Raw genomic sequence first — 15,214 nt, forward strand, 5'->3', positions numbered from 1 at the left:
GAAATATGGAGAAGAAAGATGCAAAATGGAGGATAAGAAGGTAAGATAAGTCATTTGGTCAATGGCCCTTAAGTGGCCAACAAGTGGCTTCACCACCACCACTCATTTTTCTTTTTCTCTTTCCTTGCATTTGGTCCACATTTTCGGTCAAGGCTAGCTGGCAATGAGGGGGATATTTTGCTCAAATATTAATGAGCTCATGTGGTAAGAAAGTGGTGCGTTCAATCGGTAGTGCACGGTACCCGTCGGTTCGTAACGTTTTTCCGTAAATCACACGTACTAGGGTTTTTACTTACTATTCACTAACTTTTTATCATTGCTCCTAATCACACATTATTTCTCACCCAAAAGTCACTCTTAAGCACCAAATTTGATCCTCGCTCCGTACCGGATAATTTACTACGGATACACGTGAAAACCCTAACTTGCTCCAACTTGGAAACGAAAAGTGAAACCCTACTTTCAAGGTTCATTTGCACTTATTGTGGAATGATTGGGTAGTAGGGCTATAGTAAATGAATAATTTCCAAATAAAAGGACATTTTTAAGAAAACATGAGGGATTTTACAATTCCATAAATTGAATTTAGGGTTTCGATTGAAATATGAGAAATTTGAGAAAACGGTCAGTCACAAATGAAACTAGGGTTTTGATTAGACTTTATTTCTAGAATTTAGGGTTTGTAGTATGTAAAATAAAACAATAAAATAAAGAAACCTTAATATTCCCTTTGAGGCTAACAAAAGATGGTCCTAAAAGTTGGGGTATCACAAATTCGGCCTCTAACCATGAGGAACAGTGCCGGGCAGAATGAGGGGAAATGAAACCCTAACTTCCAAAATTTCTTTCCAAAGCAGAAATTTTCTGCTGATACGAGTTTATTTTACGTATTTTTAAGTGCATTTTATTAGTTAATTTTGAGTTGATTATTTAGTTTTATAATTAAAATAAAGAGGTATTGGTAAAATTATATATTTTTGGTAAAAGTGGATAATATTGCATTTCTATTGATTTTAATGGTAAAAACTTCATTTTCTTGTAGGTTAATGATCCAATCACCAAAGGATGTCAAATGAGGTGAAAAGTAGATAATTGGTGATGAATTCAAGTGGTAAAAAAAAGAGAAATGAAGTGAAAAACATTTAAGAGAAGAAGTGCGGTTCAAGACAGTTTTGACACTCTTCGGTATTCCGACCATATCTGGAGTTACACTTATCGGATTGAGGTGATCTTTACACCATTTTGAAGCTAAGAAAGAGACCTACAATTCGTATGAAGACATCGAAATCCAATTCTCCCATTTTCATGGACGAAAAGTCAGAATACAGAAGCTGCATTCTGTGGTCAGAAATTAAAACAGAGGTTCGACCAGGTGATAGTATTTTGACCATATCTCAGGCTACAATTCTCCGATTTGGATGATTCTTAAAGAATTGGAAAGATAATTCAAAGGGTTACAACTTTTGTGTTTTGCACAAAAGCTAGTTCGGCCTTTATCATGGAGAAAATCGCAGTTGAAATAAGGCCAGAGTGAAAACGCGAGTATACAAAACGCGAGTCTATGCCGCGTTTTGTGTAGGCGCGTTTTGTAGCCGAAAATCTGCTATTTGCTCAGCCATTCCTCTTGTGTTCAGACTACTTTACAGCTATAAGTTGCAAGGGAATTTGGTACACATGCTTCAGAAGACCAAAGGGCAAGAAAGGGGGCTTATTTTCAAGTCAAAAATATTGGTTTTTGACTATGCTAAAAAAGTGGAGATTTGGGAATCAAAGACTTGGAAAAATGGAGCCTTTGAGTAGTTTTTATGCAGAGACATTGAAGGAGGTTTGGGAAGGAGATGTAGCTAGTATCCTCATTAAAAAACATAGTCTCTCTAGCGAGGTACTTGAAAAGGGACAATTGAGGTTTCATCTTGTAATCATCTAAGTTCAAGACAAGGAGATTTTTGGAAGGCTTCACCATATCTTGGCTAAGACTTTCTTTACTCTTTTTGTATTTGTAAATTCATGATGATTTGCATTAATGAAGTTATGAGTGTTTCATCATTCATGAGTAGCTAATTTCCTTTATCTAGGGAGTAGATGAAGCTTATGGCCAAGTGATATGAAGTGATTGTGATTTATACTTGTTATATCTTGTATTAACTTATCTACTTGTGTATGTTGGATTACTTGTTGTTGTTTGATCACCAATAGCAAGGTTGTAGTTGTTTTTACTCATTGAGAAATGGTAAAAATAATGGAATGACAAGTAGAGCTTGAAGAGTATATTCATGAGAATAGAAATACATTCAAGTGGATGAAATCTACATTTCATGTATGCACAAAACAGATTTAGTATTGACCAAGAGATTAGGAAAAACTAATCTGTTTTAACCCATTATTATCATGAGAATGTGATTTTGGTATTGTTGGAAATGAATCCTTTGTTAAACAAGAGTAGTAACAAGTGTTAAATACATTCGTTTTAGATCTTTTGCGTTATATGTGGAATCTACATCCCTAGATCTTAATATTTAGTGAATTCTATTCCTTTTGTGAAATTGCATTTATCTAGTTAAGAATTTTTGTAGTTGAATTAAATTCTGAATTTTCTGCTCAAATTTATTGTGAGTCTAAATAATAGAGTAAATTAGTATCTAATAATTGTTTAATTGCTCCTCGTGGGATCGACCCGATACATACCCAATATTACAAATTTGGCCTGTATACTTGCAGTAAAACGGGTATAATTCGGAATTAAACTTGCACTTAAAGTAAAAACCCGTCAAGTTTTTGGCGCCGTTGCCGGGGAGCGGCAATATTAGAGCCTAATCAACTCTATTAATTTAGACAGATTTATTTTTATTAGTTGAGCTGATTATATTTAATCTTATATTGTAATCAATTTTTGACAATTGAAATTGCATAATATCTCTTATTTCTGTTTGTAGTGTATGCACCGGGCGTCTCGGGAAGTTACACCTTTTGATCCAGAAATTGAGAGGACACTACGTAGACAAATGAGGCATCCACCACAGCAAGAGGAACAAGAGATTTGGCAACCTATAGAGGAAATCTCAATAGATCTACCATTTGAGGAAGAGATGGCCGAAAATGAAGCAAATAGGCGAGTTCTACGAGATTTTGCTTTACCAGGAAGACCAGGATCTCAAACAAGTATAGTAAGGCCAACGGTAAATGCTAACAATTTTGAGATTAAACCATCACTTATCCAAATGGTTCAACAATCTCAATTTGGAGGTAATGCAGTAGAAGATCCTAATTCACACTTAACTACATTTTTGGAAATTTGTGATACAATTAAAATGAATGGAGTTAGTGATGATGCTATAAGGCTAAGATTGTTCCCATTTTCATTGAGAGATAAGGCCAAACTTTGGCTACACTCTCATGCTCCTAATACTTTCACCGGATGGGATGATTTATCAAGAGCATTCTTGAATAAGTATTTTCCACTAGGTAAGACTGCTAAGCTAAGAATGGATATCACTAGTTTTAGCCAATTGGAAGGTGAATCATTATATGAGGCATGGGAAAGGTTTAGGGATTTGCTTCGGAAATGTCCACATCATGGACTGCCGGAGTGGTTAATCATACAAACCTTCTATAATGGTTTAGCCTTTTCTACTAAAACTATGATCGATGCAGCTGCAGGTGTAGCTTTAATGGGTAAATCACCCCAAGAAGCTCAGAATTTGATAGAAGAAATGGCTGCAAATAACTACCAATGGGCCAATGAGAGAGGTAATACAAGACGTCACGTGGGTATGATAGAAATGGACACTCTCAATATGCTGAGTGCTCAAATGAATAATGTGATGACGTTGCTAAGTAGACAAAGTGGAGTTGGTCCAAGTTCATCTAATGCACATGTAGCGTGTTGTTCTATATGTGGAGGTGAACATGATACTAATGAGTGTGTTGATTCTGAGCAGGTACAATTCGTCAATAATTACAATCGTAATGCTCAAAATAACCCCTACTCGAATACTTACAATCCAGGATGGAGAAATCATCCAAACTTTGGATGGAAAGACCAAGGAAATCAACCAAGGCCAACCAATCCACCGGGGTTCCAATCAAGGCAACCACAAGCTGAAACTAAACTGGGTTGGGAGATTGCAGTGGAAAAACTTGCTAAGGTTACCTCGGACAGATTTGAACGAGTAGAAGGGAGACTGGATCAACTCACTACAATGTACAGGAATGTAGAGGTCCAAATTGGTCAAATTGCTAGTTCTTTGAATAATCGAAATCAAGGAGAATTACCTAGCAAAATAGAGGTCAATCCTAAGGAGCATGTGCAAGCCATTACTCTTCGTAGTGGTAGACAATTAGAAGATCCTCCAGTGGTGGAAGTTGAGAAAGATGAGAACGAAAAACAAGAAGAAAAGCAGAGGAACCAAGAGGCGATTGTGGAGGAAAATAGTCGGGAGAATCCAAGAGAAAAGCAACCATCATCTTCCACTACCATTCCAATACCTCCTGCGGTTCCATTTCCACAAAGATTAAAGCAAAATAAGTTTGATAAAGATTTTGAAAAATTTGTTAAACTTTTCGAACAATTGCACATTAACATTCCTTTTGCCGATGCTATTTTGCAGATTCCGTCTTATGCGAAATTTCTCAAGGAAATCATGACTAGAAAAAGAAAGTTGGAAGACTGCAAAACAATAGCATTAACGGAGGAATGTAGTGCAATTATTCAAAATAAGCTACCACCGAAGTTGAAGGATCCGGGGAGTTTTTCTATACCTTGCACCATAGGTAACGTTGATTTTTCTAAGGCATTGTGTGATCTTGGTGCTAGTGTATCATTAATACCTTTAACGGTGGCTAGACAATTGGGTTTGCATGAGCTTAAACGCACTAATATTACTTTGCAACTAGCGGATCGGTCTATTAGATATCCATTGGGAGTGTTGGAGAATGTATTGATAAAAGTTCAAAAATTTATCATTCCAGTGGATTTTGTGGTATTAGATATGGAAGAAGATATATCTATGCCAATTATTCTAGGTAGACCATTTCTAGCTACTGCAGGTACTATTATTGATGTCAAAAATGGCAAGCTTAAGTTTCAAGTAGGTGAAGAAGAGGTAGAATTTAATTTGAATGAAATGGAAAAATACCCTTCTTTTACCGATCATGCTTATTCTATTGGCACAATTGATAAACTAACCCAAGAGATGAGTCAAGTCAACTTTGACTTAGATCCTCTTGAGTATTGTTTAATGAGTTTAGGTAAGCAAGAATGTGAGGCCCCAGTCCGTTCGTAAGCTGATATGAGGGTTATTCGTTAATTGGTGGGGTGGAATTCGGGTTTTAAGGCTAAGGAGAAAAACCCTAACCTCGGTTAAGGTTGAAAACCCTAGTTTATTTTATTAGAAAGTTTAAGTGGGGTTTTTTTTATCGCCCGCCTTTTCTACATTTTTTCTTTATTAGAACTTTCCCCAGATAATTCTTATGAGTAAATATAGGTTTTAGATGATTTTTCTAGTATCGGTTAGTTTTTGAGAAATTAAGGATATATAATGGACGTGGGACCCGCTAGTGCGAAAAGTTCGGTAAAATTCGGCCAATTAGGTTAAGTTCCGGACACTGGGTGAAATTTATCGGGTGTTGAGAGATAAGTAGAGGTTGTGATGTGATTGATGTGAGAGAGAAAAAGGATAGAGATGCTTTAAATGGAGTGACAAGTGTCACTATCTCATTGGTTGGACTTGTTGGACAACTATTCACCTTTTTGATTTTTTACCATTTAGTTAAAATATCTCAAAAACTTACCAAAAATTCACTCTTTCCTCCTCCTTCTTGGTCGGCCATCTTGAGCAAAGAAGAAAGAAAACTCTTCCAATTTCTAGCTTCCATCTAGCTCAAATCTTCCAAAACAATCACATAAACTTGTTTCTACTCCATAAAATCTCTTCATTTGGTGTTAGTTAGTAGTTTGGTGAAGTGTTTGGAGAAGCTAAGGTGTCAAGCAACTCTCTCTCTCTCTCTTGTTTTACTAGGTGAGTAGTGAATGAACCTTCTCCTTCATCTAATGAAGCTTAAATTTTGTGGTTATTTCTTGCTTTTGGATGAATTGATGAAGTTTTCAATTTATTGGTGATTTTTCTGGTTTAATATGATCATGATGGTGTGGCTATCTATGCTGATTGGAAATGATGTTTAATAACTCTAGTAGGTGTAAATGATTGATAATTGCAAGCAATTCTTGGTTTGGAAGAAAATTTGGAAGACTAGGGTTTCATATCCCTCATTTATGTCCGGTTTATTATCTCATGGCTAGAGGCCGAATTGGCCTTGGCTTAAAACATGAAAGTTGTAGGTATTGATGTCTTTGAGGTGCCTGGAAAATTTCAGGCGAATCGGAGTAGTGTAGAATGAGAAAAGTCGAAATTATTATTGCTGTTCTGGATTCATCCGAATGTAAGAACTGCGTCAGCAATTGGTTGTTTTGGCTGGAATTTCTTTGGAATTGGATGTTGAGGTCTTTTGATGAAATATAGCCCCTTAAGTTCTAAATATGCCTGTAAAATTTCAGGTAAAACGGAGTAGTGTATTCTGAGTTATAGACAGAACACTCAGGCCTGTTTTAGACATTAGTTTGTGTACGTTTTGAATTTCAGCTTCTGACCGTGGGTTTTCCGTTTTGATCCCGTACGATCTGGGTGTCAACGCCTTCATAAGAAATGTAGATCTTGGTCTCAGCTTCGAAACGGTATAAAGTGCGTCAAAATCCGAGTTCCGTAGCTTCCGTTATGACCAAAACAAGATTGATCGTCAGAACTGCCTTGTATCTGGACAGTTCTGGCGGGTACTTTGGCACTCAATTTTCGTTCTATTCTGAGTGGATTCAGGTCTTGGCCAAAACATCAAAGTTTTAGCCTTATGTCTCACCTTTCTAATGCCTTTAGAAATTCCTGATTTGGACTTGTGAGCTAGAAGTTATGGTCCAGTAAACAGACCCTGTCTGTCATTCAAAGTGCAAACTTCTGGTACCGTTTTCCATGATTTCGACTTGTTTTGATTCGGATCTAGTTTAAGGTGTCTTCATGAGAATTGTAGGCCTTCCTCATAGCTTCGAAACGGTGTCTTGTTCACCTTGATCCGATATTCCTAGCCTAACTTTTGATCAAAACGGTTTACGATGGCCGATTTGGCCGTTTCCGTTTGCCGTTCCGCGCGAGCGCGTGTGCCGATTTTTGCCATTTTGCTTGTTTTGGATCTGTTAGTAGCCGTTTGTGATATAATACGATAAAATCTTCTATTTCAAACAGTGGTGAGCTAGGCGGAGCCGGTGGGGCCCACTACTAGCGAACACGCGCAAAGCGATTTTGCTTTAGTACTACTTTTGGTATTTTGAATAAGTATTCAGGCCGCTCTTGTGTGTTCGTTGCTTATGTGATTCGATTTGTATGAAGAGGGTACCTAGGCGAGGGTGTACTTTATCGCACTCGACCTAGACCCTAATTTGCGCACATATCTGTACATGGCTTGTGTATATAAGCAATTTTGGAACTAAAACCCTTGAGCTTGTGGCTCAGGGTAACTTTTGAATAATTTTGTGCAATTTGTGAGTTTGGGGCTGATCTTAATACCTCGATGGACTATTCGAGCCGGTTAGGGCTTGGTCGAAGTCAGTCCAACTTGAATTGAGGTCACCAAATTTGTGAATTCGGTTCACCGAGTTGTGAACCAAGTTTGTGACCCGAGCTTGTGACTCAAGCTCAAGTTTGTGATTTCGTTCGCCCGGGTAAGTTTGTGAGGTGACTGGCCAGGGAGGGTGCTAAGGTGTCCGGTGGGTGTACAAGTGAAGTTCTACGGACCTTATTTATGGTCGACGGAGTGTCGACAGGAGATCACGCATGGCAAATGACTTGGCTTTGGAGCCATATGTATCCTTATCATGTGATGTTATTTTTCTACTTTTGCTTTACTCCTACTGTGTAAATGTGGTCACGTGAAATTTTCGTTTTTACCCCTGTTTACTTACTAAGCTTCTAGTTTACCCCGTTTCCTTTGTTTTCCTTAGCAGGGGACGACGCGAGGAACTTTGGGACTCTGCCGTTAGTATAGATAGGTCTCGTTTGTAATAGTTGGACAGTTAGGATGTTTGTTTTTGTTTTGGTGGATTGTATAAGGACCCTCCTTAGGGTCTACCTTCTACTGGTTGTTGTTATAGTATATTAGAGAGGTTTGACTTGATGTTTTTGAAGATGTAAATAGAACTTTTGGTGGTTGTATATATTATACACAGTTCTCTTTTGGTTTAATATCGTTTTATTAGTTTTGTGTTTCGAGTCCTGGCGCGAGCTAGGCAGGTGTCCCGCCGATACCCAAGGATTCGCCCTTGGGAGAAGCGAGGGCGTCACAGTTGGTATCAGAGCGCCTAGGTTAGAGGACTTGGGCAATTGTGGGACATACGTGATAGGTTCATTAGGATTACGTGATTCTCTTTAAGTTGAATGATATATTTTAAGTTGAAATGTCGGTTAACTAACGAATTAATGTTTGTAGGTATGGATTCGGGCAGTTCTAGCGGCGTGGGACCGGGACCGAGACCTCCGAGTGGGAGGGGCTCGGATGACGGGGTGCTGTGTAAGCGGGCGATCCGCTATCGGAGGAGGCTTGGGGAGCCCTACACTTTGTATTCTCCCTTCGGCCAGGTGTCGCGCCGACCCTGTGCGTGCTGGTATACCTATAGCTATCCTGACGAGGTTGTCTTGGCGATGGATGACGAGCGTTATCACCTAGACCAGACGGTCGAGACTTTGAGGGTGCAGCTGGAGGAGGCTAGAGAGTTTAGCCGCTGGCAGGCGTTGCGTGTTAGCGACCTGGAGTGGGATCTCCGAGACACACACCAGCACCTCTTCGCTATGAAGAGGCAGCTCAGGGAGAGGGCCCGGAGTATCACGTTTGATTGTGGGGTCTTACTAGACATGGCCGTGGAGGCACCCCCACGAGCTACCGGGCCAGAAGAGATAGGTGAGATAGGTACTTTAGGTTCCGTAGGGAACCGGGGCCCTAGGGGAGGCGTTTAGGGTCGCTTTCGTATTTTGATTAGCTGGCAGATTACTTTTGTTAGAACTGGTCTGGCTAATTTCTTTTGTTATCTGGTTGGCTGACTAGATTTTTGGAGCCGGAGTGCTCGTGTGTATATTGGGTTTTGACCCGACTGGAGGTCGGGTAATTTGTATATCTTTTGGTGTGACTTTGTAAATAAATGTATATATTCGAGTATTATCTTTTGCACCTATCCTTTGCGTGCCTTTCGTGTATCTGTTTTGTGTTTTTGTTTTGTTTCTAGTTTGAATACTAAGCACACGTTATGCTTGGATCCATAGACTTTTGGCATTTAAATGGCCTCCGGTACTCGAGGTAGAGGTAGAGGGCGAGGACGAAGCCCTGAAATGGAACATGAACAAGAGCCAGACCAAGTAGCTACAGCCATCCAGCGAATGGCTGACTTGATGGAACGTATGGTTGACCAACAGGGTCAGGGCCATGGGAATGCTGCTGGAAACCCGGGAAATAATCCGGGCAATCACGAGGGAGAGGACGTGCTTTAGAACGGTTCCAAAAATTCGCACCCCCCAAGTTTGTAGGTGGATCTAACCCTGATCTAGCAGAAAACTGGATGGACCGTATGCTAGATATATTTGCCGCACTTAGGTATTCGGAGGAGCGGCAGATATCTTTTGCTGTTTTCCAGTTTGAGGGGGCTGTTCGAGCCTGGTGGAATGTGATCAGAGCTAAGTGGGAGCGAGAACAGACCCCCTGGACATGGATCAACTTTACACGAGAGTTTAATGAAAAATATTTACCTCCCATCGTACAAGAGAAATGGGAAGATGATTTTATCCGCTTGCGTCAAGGGACACTTAGTGTAGCGGAGTACGAGACCCAGTTCACAAAGCTCTTCCGTTTTGCCCCGGAGTTAGTGCAAACGGAGCGAAAACGAATCCGCCGCTTCGTTCAAGGTTTAAATGTGGAGATCCAGGAGGCACTTGCAGCTGCTCAGTTGGACACGTTTGGCCAGGCACTAGAAAAAGCACAGCGGATTGAGACAGCTAGGGGACAGGTAAAATCCTTTCATGAGAGGAAACGAAGACAACCCGATTCGAGCCATTTGGTGACTGGACAGAGCTCGCAAAGTGAGTCACCTTCTAAGAAGAGTCAAGGAATAGATGGTCTTCGATCCGCAGGAACCCTAAACCAGGGTAAATTTGGAAGAGGAGGACGAGTAGGGCAAGAGCCCCAGAGGAGTGCCCAGCGTGGAGGGCCAAGTGCGGGCATTAAGCCAATCTGTGGTTTCTGTGGGGCCAATCACACTGACGAAAACTGTTGGAAGAACAGTTCGATCCGAAGATGCTATAAGTGTGGTAGTGTAGAACATCTGATCGCCCAGTGCCCTAAGTTACAAAAGGAGAAACCTAAGCTACCGACTGAAGGGACTACAGCTAAGCCGTCAAATGCAGGGGAAAATCGACCCAAAGGGCCAGCTAGAGTCTATGCAATGGGTCAACCTGAAGTGACTAATCCTTCTGCGGGTTTCGAAGGTACGCTTTGACCAAAGAATTAATTTCGAGGATGAAATTGTCCTAAGTGGGGGAGATTGTGAGGCCCCAGTCCGTTCGTAAGCAGATATGAGTGTTATTCGTTAATCGGTGGGGTGGAATTCGGGTTTTAAGGCTAAGGAGAAAAACCCTAACCTCGGTTAAGGTTGAAAACCCTAGTTTATTTTATTAGAAAGTTTAAGTGGGGTTTTTTTTATCGCCCGCCTTTTCTACATTTTTTCTTTATTAGAACTTTCCCCAGATAATTCTTATGAGTAAATATAGGTTTTAGATGATTTTTCTAATATCGGTTAGTTTTTGAGAAATTAAGGATATATAACGGACGTGGGACCCGCTAGTGCGAAAAGTTCGAAAAATTCGGCCAATTAGATTAAGTTCCGGACACTGGGTGAAATTTATCGGGTGTTGAGAGATAAGTAGAGGTTGTGATGTGATTGATGTGAGAGAGAAAAAGGATAGAGATGCTTTAAATGGAGTGACAAGTGTCACTATCTCATTGGTTGGACTTGTTGGACAACTATTCACCTTTTTGACTTTTTACCATTTAGTTAAAATATCTCAAAAACTTACCAAAAATTCACTCTTTCCTCCTCCCTCTTGGTCGGCCATCTTGAGCAAAGAAGAAAGAAAACTCTTCCAATTTCTAGCTTCCATCTAGCTCAAATCTTCAAAAACAATCACATAAACTTGTTTCTACTCCATAAAATCTCTTCATTTGGTGTTAGTTAGTAGTTTGGTGAAGTGTTTGGAGAAGCTAAGGTGTCAAGCAACTCTCTCTCTCTTGTTTTACTAGGTGAGTAGTGAATGAACCTTCTCCTTCATCTAATGAAGCTTAATTGATGCCTAGTGATAGTTAAGGTGATGAATTTTGTGGTTATTTCTTGCTTTTGGATGAATTGATGAAGTTTTCAATTTATTGGTGATTTTTCTGGTTTAATATGATCATGATGGTGTGGCTATCTATGCTGATTGGAAATGATGTTTAATAACTCTAGTAGGTGTAAATGATTGATAATTGCAAGCAATTCTTGGTTTGGAAGAAAATTTGGAGGACTAGGGTTTCATATCCCTCATTTATGTCCGGTTTATTATCTCATGGCTAGAGGCCGAATTGGCCTTGGCTTAAAACATGAAAGTTGTAGGTATTGATGTGTTTGAGGTGACTGGAAAATTTCAGGCCAATCGGAGTAGTGTAGAATGAGAAAAGTCGAAATTATTATTGCTGTTCTGGATTCATCCGAATGTAAGAACTGCGTCAGCAATTGGTTGTTTTGGCTGGAATTTCTTTGGAATTGGATGTTGAGGTCTTTTGATGAAATATAGCCCCTTAAGTTCTAAATATGCCTGTAAAATTTCAGGTAAAACGGAGTAGTGTATTCTGAGTTATAGACAGAACACTCAGGCCTGTTTTAGACATTAGTTTGTGTACGTTTTGAATTTCAGCTTCTGACCGTGGGTTTTCCGTTTTGATCCCGTACGATCTGGGTGTCAACGCCTTCATAAGAAATGTAGATCTTGGTCTCAGCTTCGAAACGGTATAAAGTGCTTCAAAATCCGAGTTCCGTAGCTTCCGTTATGACCAAAACAAGATTGATCGTCAGAACTGCCTTGTATCTGGACAGTTCTGACGGGTACTTTGGCACTCAATTTTCGTTCTGTTCTGAGTGGATTCAGGTCTTGGCCAAAACATCAAAGTTTTAGCCTTATGTCTCACCTTTCTAATTCCTTTAGAAATTCCTGATTTGGACTTGTGAGCTAGAAGTTATGGTCCAGTAAACAGACCCTGTCTGTCATTCAAAGTGCAAACTTCTGGTACCGTTTTCCATGATTTCGACTTGTTTTGATTCGGATCTAGTTTAAGGTGTCTTCATGAGAATTGTAGGCCTTCCTCATAGCTTCGAAATGGTGTCTCGTTCACCTTGATCCGATATTCCGAGCCTAACTTTTGATCAAAACGGTTTGCGATGGCCGATTTGGCCGTTTCCGTTTGCCGTTCCGCGCGAGCGCGTGTGCCGATTTTTGCCATTTTGCTTGTTTTGGATCTGTTAGTAGCCATTTGTGATATAATGTGATAAAATCTTCTATTTCAAACAGTGGTGAGCTCGGCGGAGCCGGTGGGGCCCAATACTAGCGAACACGCGCGAAGCGATTTTGCTTTAGTACTACTTTTGGTATTTTGAGTAAGTATTCAGGCCGCTCTTGTGGGTTCGTTGCTTATGTGTTTCGATTTGTATGAAGAGGGTACCTAGGCGAGGGTGTACTTTATCGCACTCGACCTAGACCCTAATTTGCTCACATATCTGTACATGGCTTGTGTATATAAGCAATTTTGGAACTAAAACCCTTGAGCTTGTGGCTCAGGGTAACTTTTGAATAATTTTGTGCAATTTGTGAGTTTGGGGCTGATCTCAATACCTCGATGGACTATTCGAGCCGGTTAGGGCTTGGTCGAAGTCAGTCCAACTTGAATTGAGGTCACCAAATTTGTGAATCCGGTTCACCGAGTTGTGAACCAAGTTTGTGACCCGATCTTGTGACTCAAGCTCAAGTTTGTGATTTCGTTCGCCCGGGCAAGTTTGTGAGGTGACTGGCCAGTGAGGGTGATAGGGTGTCCGGTGGGTGTACAAGTGAAGTTCTACGGACCTTATTTATGGTCGACGGAGTGTCAACAGGAGATCACGCATGGCAAATGACTTGGCTTTGGAGCCATATGTATCCTTATCATGTGATGTTATTTTTCTGCTTTTGCTTTACTCCTACTGTGTAAATGTGATCACGTGAAATTTACGTTTTTACCCCTGTTTTCTTACTAAGCTTCTAGCTTACCCCGTTTCCTTTGTTTTTCTTAGCAGGGGACGACGCGGGGAACTTTGGGACTCTGCCGTTAGTATAGTTAGGTCTCGTTTGTAATAGTTGGACAGTTAGGATGTTTGTTTTTGTTTTGGTGGTTTGTATAAGGACCCTCCTTAGGGTCTACCTTCTACTGGTTGTTGTTATAGTATATTAGAGAGGTTTGACTTGATGCTTTTGAAGATGTAAATAGAACTTTTGGTGGTCGTATATATTATACACAGTTCTCTTTTGGTTTAATATCGTTTTATTAGTTTTGTGTTTCGAGTCCTGGCGCGAGCTAGGCAGGCGTCCCGCCGATACCCTAGGATTCGCCCTTGGGAGAAGCGGAGGCGTCACAAAGAAGATGTTTGTGAAGAAATTGAAGAATTGGCCAAGTACTTGGATTTTCAAGCACCTTATAAAAGGGGTAATTTGTATGAAAGTCTTGGCCAAGGAAAAGGGTTTTCACAACCTTCAGAAATTGAACCTCCAAAGTTAGAACTCAAGCCACTTCCGACTCATCTAAGGTATGAATTTCTTGGAGAAAATAAAACTTTACCTGTAATTGTTAGTGCTGACCTTGATGATGAACAGTGTGCAAAGTTGTTAGAGTTCTAAGAAGGCGTAAGAAGGCAATTGGATGGACAATTTCAGACATTAAAGGTATAAGTCCTTCTATATGCATGCATCGAATTTTATTGGAGAACGGTTGCAAATCAGTGGTGGAAACACAAAGAAGACTCAATCCAAACATGAAAGAGGTGGTAAGAAATGAAATTCTTAAATTGCTTGACGCAGGTATAGTTTTTCCTATCTCCGATAGTGTTTGGATTAGTCCAACTCATGTGGTACCAAAGAAAGGTGGAATGACTACAATCGTGGGTAAAAATGATGAATTAATTCCATCTAGACTTGTGGTAGGGTGGAGAGTGTGTATTGATTATCGCAAGTTAAATACGGTAACAAGAAAAGATCATTTTCCCTTACCATTTCTTGATCAATTATTGGAGCGAATAGCTGGATATGAATTTTACTGTTTTTTTCATGGTTTTTCAGGATATAATCAAATAGCTATAGCTCCAGAGGATCAAGAAAAGACCACATTTACATGTCCTTATGGCACTTTTGCCTTTAGAAGAATGCCATTTGGTTTATGCAATGCTCCTGCAACTTTTCAACGATGCATGATGGCTATTTTTTCTGATTATATTGAGAAAATTATGGAGATATTTATGGATGATTTTTCTGTGTATGGTTCATCTTTTGACCATTGTCTTCATAATTTGGAATTGATTTTGCAGAGATGTGAGGAAACAAATCTTGTACTGAATTGGGAGAAATGCCATTTTATGGTAAAAGAAGGAATTGTCCTAGGACACAAGATTTCCTCCAAAGGAATTGAGGTGGATCAAGCCAAAATAGAAGTCATCGAAAAATTGCCACCCCCAAGCAATGTCAAGGGGATAAGGAGTTTTTTAGGACATGCTGGCTTTTATAGACGTTTTATTAAAGATTTTTCTAAAATAGTAAAGCTATTATGTGATTTATTATGTAAAGATACCCCTTTTCAATTTGATGACAATTGTTTGGTTGCATTTGAAAGGTTGAAGAAGGAATTGATTTCGACCCCAATTATAACTTCGCCCGATTGGTCACTACCATTTGAATTGATGTGTGATGCAAGTGATTATGCGGTTGGAGCAGTTTTGGGACAAAAGAAAGAAGGACGGTTGCACGTCATTTACTATGCTAGCAAGTTGCTAAATGAGGCACAACTCAATTATGCAACTACA

General features: G+C 39.9%; 1 non-coding gene across 1 annotated transcript; it reads right to left on the reverse strand.

The window, feature by feature from the left end:
- Window positions 1–3,473: 3,473 nt before the first annotated feature.
- Window positions 3,474–3,580, reverse strand: LOC113705174 (small nucleolar RNA R71). Its single transcript, XR_003451822.2, has one exon. It is a non-coding gene; the product is annotated as a small nucleolar RNA R71 (small nucleolar RNA).
- Window positions 3,581–15,214: the final 11,634 nt, after the last annotated feature.

Source organism: Coffea arabica, chromosome 4c, assembly GCF_036785885.1.
Source record: "Coffea arabica cultivar ET-39 chromosome 4c, Coffea Arabica ET-39 HiFi, whole genome shotgun sequence".
Taxonomy (NCBI): Eukaryota; Viridiplantae; Streptophyta; class Magnoliopsida; order Gentianales; family Rubiaceae; genus Coffea; species Coffea arabica.